The following is a 10,092-nucleotide window of genomic DNA, read 5'->3' on the forward strand; positions in this document are numbered from 1 at the left end:
TGGTCCTCGGAGCACGATGGCCCCCACTCCTCCTCAACAGCGTCGTGGCCTCCCCCAAGATAAACACCCTCCCTGTCGTCAGCCGGGTCCGCCCACAGACACTCAAGCTGCTTCTGTCTCTGACCTTTGTTTGGTCGACCCCTGTGACCGTGTGCTGCCCGGCCTCCTCCTCGTGCATGGGTACAGCTGATTCCTGCAGAGCCAGGACACGCGGAACTGCGACGGGGCTCCCTGCCAGCGGCGCGCTCCGGGGACCAGCACCAGGCTCCAAGTGCAGCAGCGGAGGAGACCCCGGCTCGGCTGGCATGGGAGCGTGACCGTGAGGGGCCGGGGCGGGAGCATGGCTCGGGGGCCGGTGCATTGCAGGGTCCCTACTGGGGCCGAGATAAGGATGAGGAAGACATGTATGAAGTTGAAGGCGGCACCAAAACCTCAGTAATCGAGAGAGATAACATACATGTTGGGTTTTGCTTTTATTCAACAAAAATTTTTTTAAAGATTTTATTTACTCATTTGAGAGAGAGAACAGAGGGAGAGGAAGAAGAAGAGGGAGAAACAGATTCCCCGCCGAACAGAGAGCCCGATGTGGGGCTTGATTCCAGAACCCTGAGATCACGGCCTGAGCTGAAGGCAGAGGCTCAACTGACTGAGCCCCCCAGGCGCCCCTCTGTAATTAAAGTTTTTATTGAGACAATTATGGAGTCACCACAGCTGTAGGAAATAATTGAGAGATTGAACAGTGTGCCCTGGACACAAAAACGTGGTTCCCACCCCGTGCCTGCCCATGGGTGCACGTGTGCATGTGTGCACGTGTGTGCGTGCGTATGAAACTCTGCAGCTTTATCTTCTAGTTTTCCACATCGACCTCCCATATTGGGACAGAATGTTCCTAACACCTTTTGGGGACTTTCTTGTCCCATTGTCACCACGCCGCCCCCCTCCCCGAACCCTGGCAGCCGCTAACGTGTTCTCTGTTTCTACAATTTGTCATTCCAAAAGTAGTGTCTAAATGGGACTGTGCAGTAGGCGGCGGTTCAGGACCAGCTCTTCCCTTCTGCACGCGTGGCTGAGGGTCCCCAGATGGGCAGGCTTGCGTCCCAGACCTCCTCGATGGCGCGGAGGGCTGGGCGGCGCGGCATGCACTGACCCGCACATGTGCGCCGCGCGGAAGGGCAGCAGGCAGCCGCCTCCGTCGTCCATGGGCGCCTGGACGCAGTGTTGCATGAACAAGTCTTCGGGAGAGCACTGGGTGGGCCCCACGGCCGTCACCTGTTGAGTTTTTAAAGAAGTGGCCGATACTATTGCAGTGCAAGATTTCAGAAGATCAAAATTAATAGAACTCCGCAGGGAGAAGGGTATCGGTTTTAAACAAAAACAGGCGTGGAGTGAGGGGAGTGGAATGTTGGGTCTCAGGTGGTGTCAGGGCAGGGTGTCCTCCAGTCTAGGGCCCTCATGTGAGCCCTGAGCCGGACCTGAGCAGCGGGCCTCTGCTTCCTCAACTGTAGGAGGGGCTGACTGCCTGTCCACCTGTCTGCTTGGTGGGAAGAGAGGGTGTCAGACACATGGCCCAAGCCCAAGCCAGGCAGGCAGTCTCCTCATGGGACCCTCGATGTTCTCCACCTGGCAGCTCCCAGGGACAGCCTTCTGCTTTTCCAGCCTGGCAGCGAGTGGTCTCCTCAGAGCCCTGGGTCTGGTCTCCCTAGACGTCCCTGCTGATGCCCACTCACGGGCCCCCTCTGTGGCTGGTCCTCCCCCTGCATCTGGCTAAGCCCGGACATCGGGGAGGTCTTGGCCCAGACACCCCCTCCTTAGAGCAGCCCTCCTTGGCTGCACAATGATCAGGCCCCTTTCCAGACTCGTGTGGTGACTTCCCATAGGTTAGCAGGGTAACTTCAGGACCAGTCCCCCAGCCCCACCACCAGGCACAGGCGGGTGCTCCTGAGGACATTCCCCCGGGGCAGATTTTGTCTGTTATTGAATAAACAACATAAGAAATGTTCCCCAAAATGAGGGACACGTGTGTCCCCAGAGGAAGGCCCTCCAGGGCCCAGAGCAGTGACATGAGCAAAGTGCCACGTGTGGGCATCTTGGGGCAATGTTGCCAAGCACCCGGAAGGAGGAGAAAATCCTAGAAGCTTCCAGAAAGAAAGGAAGAGGCTCTCGGTGTGGGATCAGGACCCAGCACGTTTCCAGACTTCTCCCTGGTGGTTCTGGAGCAAAGTCTCTTGTTCTCGAGACCATGGTTTCCAACCCAGCTGCTTGTCAGCCCGGTGTTAGGACAGGAACGCACTTAGGAGGCAGGAGGTGGCTTCCTGGGCCCATGGCGGCGTCCAGCGGGAGCGCAAGGCTGGGCTCCACGCAGGGGCCCCCACCGAAGACAGAAGTGACTGTGTAGGGAGGTGACACCGGGGGTGAGAGCCATCAGCGGCAGGGGCTGGGCAGCCCGGGGCGTGGTCTCTGAGGTGGAGTGGACTGAGAGAGCTGTGGGCAGTTGCCGGCAGGTTGGGGCAGTCTTTGCTGATAGGAAGACAGAATGAAGACAAAAGACAATCATTTGTTTCCAGGTGTTCAAAACCTGTGCAAAAAGGGGGAAGACGTCTTAGCACATTCCAAAGCTTACATTTGAGTGTGCTGCTGTTTTTCTTCTTTTGTAGATTATGTTTTAGGTTCACAGCCCAACTGGGTGAAGGTACAGAGAGTCCTCGCGTGCCGCTGCCCCACCCCCACCCCCCACGCATGGCTTCCCCCAGCGGTGAAGGTCGCACAAGGATGAGCTCACACGGACACACCGCCCTCACCCAAGTCCGAGGTCACCCTCGGGTCACTGTGGGCGCCGGGCGCTCTGCGGGCCGGGACAGACGCATCGGGACCTGCTTCCGGCTTCATCGCATCACACGGAGTGGTCCCCCTGGGCGCCATGTGCTCGTCCTCACCCGACCTCCAGCTGCCCTGGGACCACTGGTCTCTCTATGTCTCCGTCTGTGTGCCTTTTCCAGAAGGTCGCAGAGCTGGGATCACAGGGCCGGCCGCTGTCCTGGGCGGGCTTCCTTCCCTGCCATGCGTCCGGCTCCCTCCCCGGCTTCTCGCGGCTTGAGAGCGCATCTCTCGTCGCCTGAATCCGGTCCCGCGTCGGGATGGACCCCCGTGTGTCTGTCCGTCGCCTGCTGAAGGACGCCTAGGTCCCTTCCAAGTTTTGGCGGTCACGGGCGCAGCCGCAGGGACGCTCGGTGGCAGACGCGGCCTTCCAAGCGGCCTTCCGAGGCGCCGGGCCACGTGGCGTTCCCGCCAGCCACGCGCGAGAGCGCCCGCTGCCCCGCGCCCGCTGCCCCGCGTCCCGGCCGGCGTGCGGTGCCGTGGGCGGGGCGGCTCTGCGCTTCTGACCCCGGGCGGGCGTCTCGCTGTCGTCCGCGCCGACGTGTCCCATGACCCGGACGGGGCGCGCGAGTGCGGGTGCTCGACGGCGTCCGCGCGTCCTCTGCGGGAAGGGGGCCCGGCGCGGTCTGCCCCGGCTTCCAGCTGCGCCGTCTGTGCGCTCGCTGCGGGGGCTCCGCGTCCTTTCTGCACTTTGGGTGACGTCCTCCGTCGGGTGCTTCTCGGGGCGCCTGGGGTCCGCGGGCTGAGCACCTGTTGATGTGGGCTCGGGCCGTGACCTCAGGCCCGGGACGGCGCCCGGCGTGCGCTCGGCGCCTCCGTCTCCGGCCGCCGCTCTCCGCGCTCGGCCCCAGAGAAGCACAGAAAACCCCGGCTTCGCGGGGAGCGTCCGCCGCCAGCCCTGCCCGCCCCGCGCCGCGGGCTCTCCTCCCCGCTCCTCTGCGCGCGAACTCGCGGAGCTGTGGGCGCCCGCGCGGGAGTCACCGGGGCTCTGATCAGACGGCCGGAGCCTCCCTCCCCGACGACGTCCCGCGGCGGATGGAGCGCCCTGGGGAGGGGGCGGCGGGCCGGGGGCGTCTCCCGCCGCAGCAGGCGCAGCTTCCTGTCCGGGACGCCGGGCGCCCCCAGCCCCTCGCTGCCCCCGGAGACGGCTGCTCCGTCGCGCTTTGCGGCCGAGGAGGCGGTCAGCTCGGGCCGCCGGCGGGTGGAGGCGGCGGTCAGCAGGGGCGGCGGCCCGAGCTCCGTGTCCGGGCCCTCGGGCGGGGACGCTGGCCTCCAGCCCCGTCAGAGCGCGGCCAGCCGCCCCGGGCCTCCTCCCTGGCCCGCGGGCGGCTGAAGCGCGTCTTCGGGGCACTCGGGCCACGGTGCGCTCGGACCGGCCCTGCTTCCCGGGCATCAACGCAAGCGCCTAATGCGGCTTAAAATCCGGGGTCTTCGGAGCCGGGGAGGGGTGAGGAGGTGACCTGGACGGGGACGAGCGGGCCCTGGGCCGGGCTGTCCGCCTGCCCCTCGCGGGTGAGAAAACCGCGGCTTCCCGCGGCGCAGGGGGCGGGGCGTGCGCGGGAGGCGGAGCGTGCTGGGGGCGGAGCGTGTTCGGGGGGCGGAGCGTGTTCGGGGGGCGGAGCGTGCGCAAGGGGCGGAGCGTGTCTAACCGAGGTGCGGGAGCTGCCGCCGGTGGCCGGGAGCCCTCTGGCAGGGAGCCAGGGGCTCCGCACACGTCCTCAGCATACGGTCACGGTACGCGCGTCTTCAAATACCGAAATACTGTCGTTTTACAGGAAATAAGAGTCGAAAATATTAAGAGTCAGAATTTTATAGCCAAAAAGGAAGTTAAATGATGAGGCTGTGGGAAGGGAGATGCAAGTGTCTCTGGTCGGGGTCCCCGCGTCCTGGAGGCGGGCGGGAGGGAGGCCACCTGGACGGGCCGGAGGCTTCCTTCCCCTCCCCCTCCGCCTCCTCCGCGGGGAAGGGCCCGGGAGAGGGGCTGAGCCTGCCCCAACCTGGCCTCCGGCGAGCACGGGGTCCGCTGGCTCCTGCCAAGGGCTGGGATGTCCCCAGGCTTTCACCCCCGATCTTTCCAGGAAATGTTTCTGGCTACCAGGGGCTCCTTGTCAGGCGGGGCAGGACTTAAGTCTTCATTTAGTGGATCAGCTTGAACAACCTGCCGGAAGGAGCAAATCGAGGGGTCAGGGAGGGTCCTGAGAACGGTCAGGGGACCAGGTGGGCTCCTGGCAGTCCCCCAGCCCCCTGGCCCCAGGACCTGCCTGTGGGTGCTGATGACCACTGGGGACCAGCGATGGGTGTATCTGGCTGCGGCTGCCCCCTGCCCCCCGCGTCCTCCGGGAACCGTCCTGAGCTCTGTGCACGGCCCTCCAGGCCCCTGTGGGAAGGCCGCCCCATGTGTGCCCAGGGCTCGGCACCGGGTTAAGATCTTCCAAAATTTTGCCAAGGTTTATTATTTTTTGTAAGGGTGAGAGTCCCATGATTTAAAATGAACCACAACGGGGTGAACAGCTCAGTGACGTTTGGCGCATCGCATGCCGTACCCACACACCTTCACCCCCTTGGCAGGAGGCCTGCGCCCCCTGGGCGGCCGTGCCTGTCCTCTGGCTGGCCCCTGATGCTGCTGGGTCTCCTGACCCGCCTGCTCCGGACGCTGCCTGTAGACGGAGTCCCACGTGCAGCCTTGGCGCTGGGTTCACGCCCTTGGCAGGCAGGTCTTGGGCTTGAATGTGTGGTCTCTGCAGCGTCCCTTCCCGCGGCCAAGCCTCGCTCCAGCGTGCGCGCGCGTGTGTGTGCATGTGTGTGTATGTGTGTGTGTGTGTATGTGTGTGTGGTGGGGGCACTGAGCTTCCCGCTGGGGCTGCTGTAGGGCTCAGACGCGAGGAGCCCAGATCCTGCTCTCAACTGCTCTGGCCGCCGTGCTCTGGAGGAGACACGCATTCTTGGCTGGTGTCGGAGCTCCTGACCAACAGCAGCCCCGAGGGAGCGACGCCTCGTGGCCTGTAGCCCTGGCAGCAGCGCCCTGGTCAGAAGCGCTGGGTGTGCAGGGGTCTGAAGTTCTCGCTCACCTCCCCCCTCCTCCGGCCTCTCGCTGGGACTGGCCCTCCTCCCCGCCCCCTGCCCCTGCAGCCCCGCACCGCATTGGTCAGCAGAGGTGACAGTGGTCTCCTGCAGCATCCTTGAGGCCCAACCGCGTGCAGCAACCCTGGCTGGAGCGCAGGGCTCGCCTCCCCTGCGGTGGTCCCTCCTGGTGGAGCGGAGTCCCCTCGCACGACTGCTCACCCATCGTGCTGTGCCCTCCGCGTCCCTCGGGAGCCGCGAGTCTTGGCCTCTGTGCCCCACGTGGCAGGCAATGAGGAACACATTTGAAGTGGCAGCAAGTAGCCCTTCACACCTTTCTGTCTGAGAAGGACGCGGGAAGGATGGCCCGGGGGACAGAAACGTGGCTGTCATGCTGCCCCAACGGCTGAGGGCAGGAGTGCATTGGGGAGGCTCGCTGCCTCCTGTGTGCCTGGGTTGGAGCCCATCACCCCGAGGGACACCCGCCTGGCCTCAGCCCCCTGTAGAGCACAGGGTCTCCCTCCAAAGAAAGCCCCACGCAGTGGGATTGTAAGTGCGCACTTCAGAATCTGAGGGGACAAGCAGGACAATGTCCCCACCCCAAGCCTGGGGCTTCAGTAATGCCCCCCAGCGGGAGAAAGGCCTCCTCCTTGGCAGTAGGTGGACGCCTTCCTCCCCACCTGACACTAGAGTCACTAGGTGGCCTGAGGGATGGCTCCTGACCATGAGCAGGGGTAAGAGCCCCCAGAGTGGATGCTGGGGCGGGGCCCTGGGACCCTGCCTTGCCCAGGGAGGTGTGGCCCCCGGGCTGAGGCCTGTGTGGTCCGTTACGTCCCATGTTGCTTTCCCAAACACGCACAGTTACATAAACGATGATAACACTTCATAAACATTTTTCTAACATGCGGAATGTTTGACATGAATTTCAGCTATTTTAGAACTAATAAACAACGGTCAATGTCACGGCCGACACAGAGCAGAAGCCACAGCACTTTATGGAAGATCAAAGGCACGAGCAAAGATCTCGTCTTTAAGGAGAAAGAGACGATGGGAGAGCAGCCCCCCACTCCGGCCAGCGGGCGGGGGCTCTGCGGCTCCGGGCCGTTGGCGGGAGTCCTTGGGCTGGGGCTGGGCGGGCAGGGGTCCTTAGAGTCCAGAGGTGCTGGGCACCTTCCCGAGGCACCGGCTCCCTGGGGCTCAGCGCGGAAAGCTCTCTGCTCAGAGGTGCCTCTTACTTCTCTCTGCGCCGGCGTCTGAGCCTGTCCGTGAGGGCTTTCTGGGGCGGGGTCTGCCTTGGTTGGGGTGTGCCAGCAAACTGCCAGGCAGCTCGCCAGCCGCAGCCTCAGAGCCCAAGGCTGGCGCCAGAGCGCCGGCCTGCGGAGGCCAAGCCATGGCCCCAGCAGGCCATGCCACATGCCTCAAAGATGCGCCCCATCTGTGTGCAGCCCAGGGCAGCCCCTGGAGTCAGGACACCTGAGCGCATGGCCCAGTGAGCCTCCGGCCCAGTGAGCCTGAGGGCTGCCTCTTCTGGTCTTCCCAAGTATCGTGTGGGTATCATTGGTCACCCCGGGGCTGGCCACTGCTTGGGATATGTCAGTGATGCCCAGAGGATGCTTGGCCAGAGCAAAGCCCCTGCAAAGCCAGCAGCCTCCCTGGAACTCGGAGCCCGGGGAGCACAGAGACCCTGGGTGACCCTGCAGGAACAGGTGCATGTGTTGCCCAGAAACCCTGAGACTCCACACTTACGGGGGCAACACAGCAGGGACAGATGCACCAGCGGTTCCCCTGTGAGCTCTGGGGAGATGTGGACAGAGCCCTCTCACCCTCTATGTGCACGCAGCTGGGGCTGCGAACGAGGCGAGTATAAAGGGGGGACGGGGCTCTGGCTGCTGGCTCTCAGCCACGTCCGGAGTGCTCCTGGCTGTGGGGACCCTGCCCCAGCTGCAGTGACTTGTGGGATCAGGGTCCCATTCACACCTGCAGGGGTCCCCAAGGCTGTGTCCTTCCAGCACACATGCTTTCTGTCCTACCTCCCAGGGGCCAATGAGAGGGATTCACAGGCAGGCCCTGGCCACTTCCCACAGGCACAGCTATCTCCCTGAAGTTTGTCTCGACACCCAAGATCGTGTCGCTCTCTCCCCCCTGAATTCTGCATAGCCCCCTCTTTACTCGGAGCAGTGGAAACTTCCCAGAGGTTAATGAGGCCCAGTGACCCGGGCCACACCTTCTGTACTCTCCTCTAGCCTCCTTGCTCCCCCTTCTTCCCTGCCCCTGCCCCAGGACCTTTGCACTGGTGGCTTGCTTTTGTCATTTTCTTCTTCCCACATTTTCTGTCCTGCTCCCACTCAAATATTTGCCCCAGGAGGAGAGGGGCTGGCTGGCTTTACAGCTGCCGCTGAAAACCCTCAATGGGACTAACGTCTCTTGTGGGGTGGACCGTTGAAGTCCTGACCCCCAGAACATGTGAGTGTGGCCTCATTTAGAAATAGGGTCTTTGGGCACCTGGGTGGCTCGGTGGGTTGGGCTGCTGCCTTCTGCTCGGGTCATGATCTCGGGGTCCTGGGATCGAGTCCCGCGTTGGGCTCTCTGCTCAGCGGGGAGCCTGCTTCCCTCTCTCTCTCTCTGTCTGCCTCTCTGCCTACTTGTGATCTCTCTCTGTCAAATAAATAAATAAAAATCTTAAAAAAAAAAAAGATAAGAAATAGGGTCTTTGCAGATGTGGTCACATTAAGATAAGGGCACATCCCGGTGCCGCGGGAGGACCAGGCAGGGATGGGAGGGGCGTGGCCGCAAGCCCAGGGATGCTGGGGCCTCCAAGAGCTGGAGGAGGGGGCAGAAGGGATCCTCCCTCTGGAGGCTCCTTCTGGAGGCCCCCCAACTTCAGATGTGTGGTCTCTGGGATGAAAAGGGCATAGATTTCTGCTGCTGCCCCCCAGGAGACTAACAGCACATCCTAGACAACGAATAAATATTTTGGGGGTGAACTAAGAGTCGAGGTAATGCAGAATTCCTTACTGCTCTGTCAGCCTCTGTCAGTGATGGTCCCAGTTAACCTTGGGACCAGGGGCTCCCCAAGTTGTGCTCCCTTGGGCACAGGCCCCGTGCCCCCCATGGCCTGCCTGGGGCTTGCCACCTCCACTCCCCCTCCAGACTAGCTCGACCCTCCTTCCCTCTCGTTCTCCCCTGAACCTGGGGGGGGGTGTCAAGGTGGGAGGAGGGAGCCAGCCCAGCCCGTTTCCAGGGTCCCAGGGTTGGGACGAGTCCCCCTCATACCTGGAGCTCACGATTACCTGGGAGAGGGACAAGGTGTAGCCTGGCTGGGGAATTCAGAGAATGTTCCGGTAAGTGTAGCCTCTGTTTTGGCCTCTGTCACTGTAGGGAGGAGCCCTCCTGGTCAGTCCCGTTGACTATGTGGTGCTCCCTGCCCGGGGGCCTGCCTGGGAGGGGCCTCAGAGGGAGGCCCCCAGGGATCACCTTTCTCTCTGTGGCACCGGGATTCGGCCTTGGCACTCCTCCTCCCCAGGGACAGGAGCCCAGGAGACCCTGCTCGTGGGGATTACACACATGCCTGCTGGGGCCGAGCCGAGCCGGTCTCCTCGAGCCTGGTGTGTGGGATCGGGCTGCGGCGAAGGCAGAGGTCAGCGCAGCCTCGCCACCCCCCCCCCCCTCGAGAACCTCGTCTGTGTGTCGGCGCCACGACGCAGACCAGGGAGCGGCCGTCCCATGACAGCCTCATTCAGCAGCTCGTTTTTTTGCATGAAATGGACCTTCCTGAGCATGCCTGTGGGGCTTGGTCGCCGTCCAGCGCCTCTGCCCACAGCCTCGGTGCTGCCGGTCTTCGCAGTAGTAGGCAGGGCTGCCATCATCGAGGCACAGAGAGGTGAAGGGACTTGCCCCAGGCCACGCAGCTAGACTGGGCAGAGCTGGGGTGTGGCCGAGTCCCGGCTCCACACAGCCTGCCCCTGTTCCTCCCTGCTGGCAGGTGACATCAGTTAAGGTTCACCGGCTTGTGTGGAGGGCCCGGGGGCCAGGGCCAGCCGTCTGGCTCACCCCATCCCGTTGCTGGCCCCGCTGCTAAGGGGGTGCCGGACCCTGTTGACTAATTACGGAGGTGGGGCCGGCATGCTCCGAGGACGCCCGTGGCTGCACTTGTCCACC

The sequence above is a fragment of the Mustela nigripes genome, chromosome 7 (assembly GCF_022355385.1).
Source record: "Mustela nigripes isolate SB6536 chromosome 7, MUSNIG.SB6536, whole genome shotgun sequence".
Classification (NCBI taxonomy): domain Eukaryota; kingdom Metazoa; phylum Chordata; class Mammalia; order Carnivora; family Mustelidae; genus Mustela; species Mustela nigripes.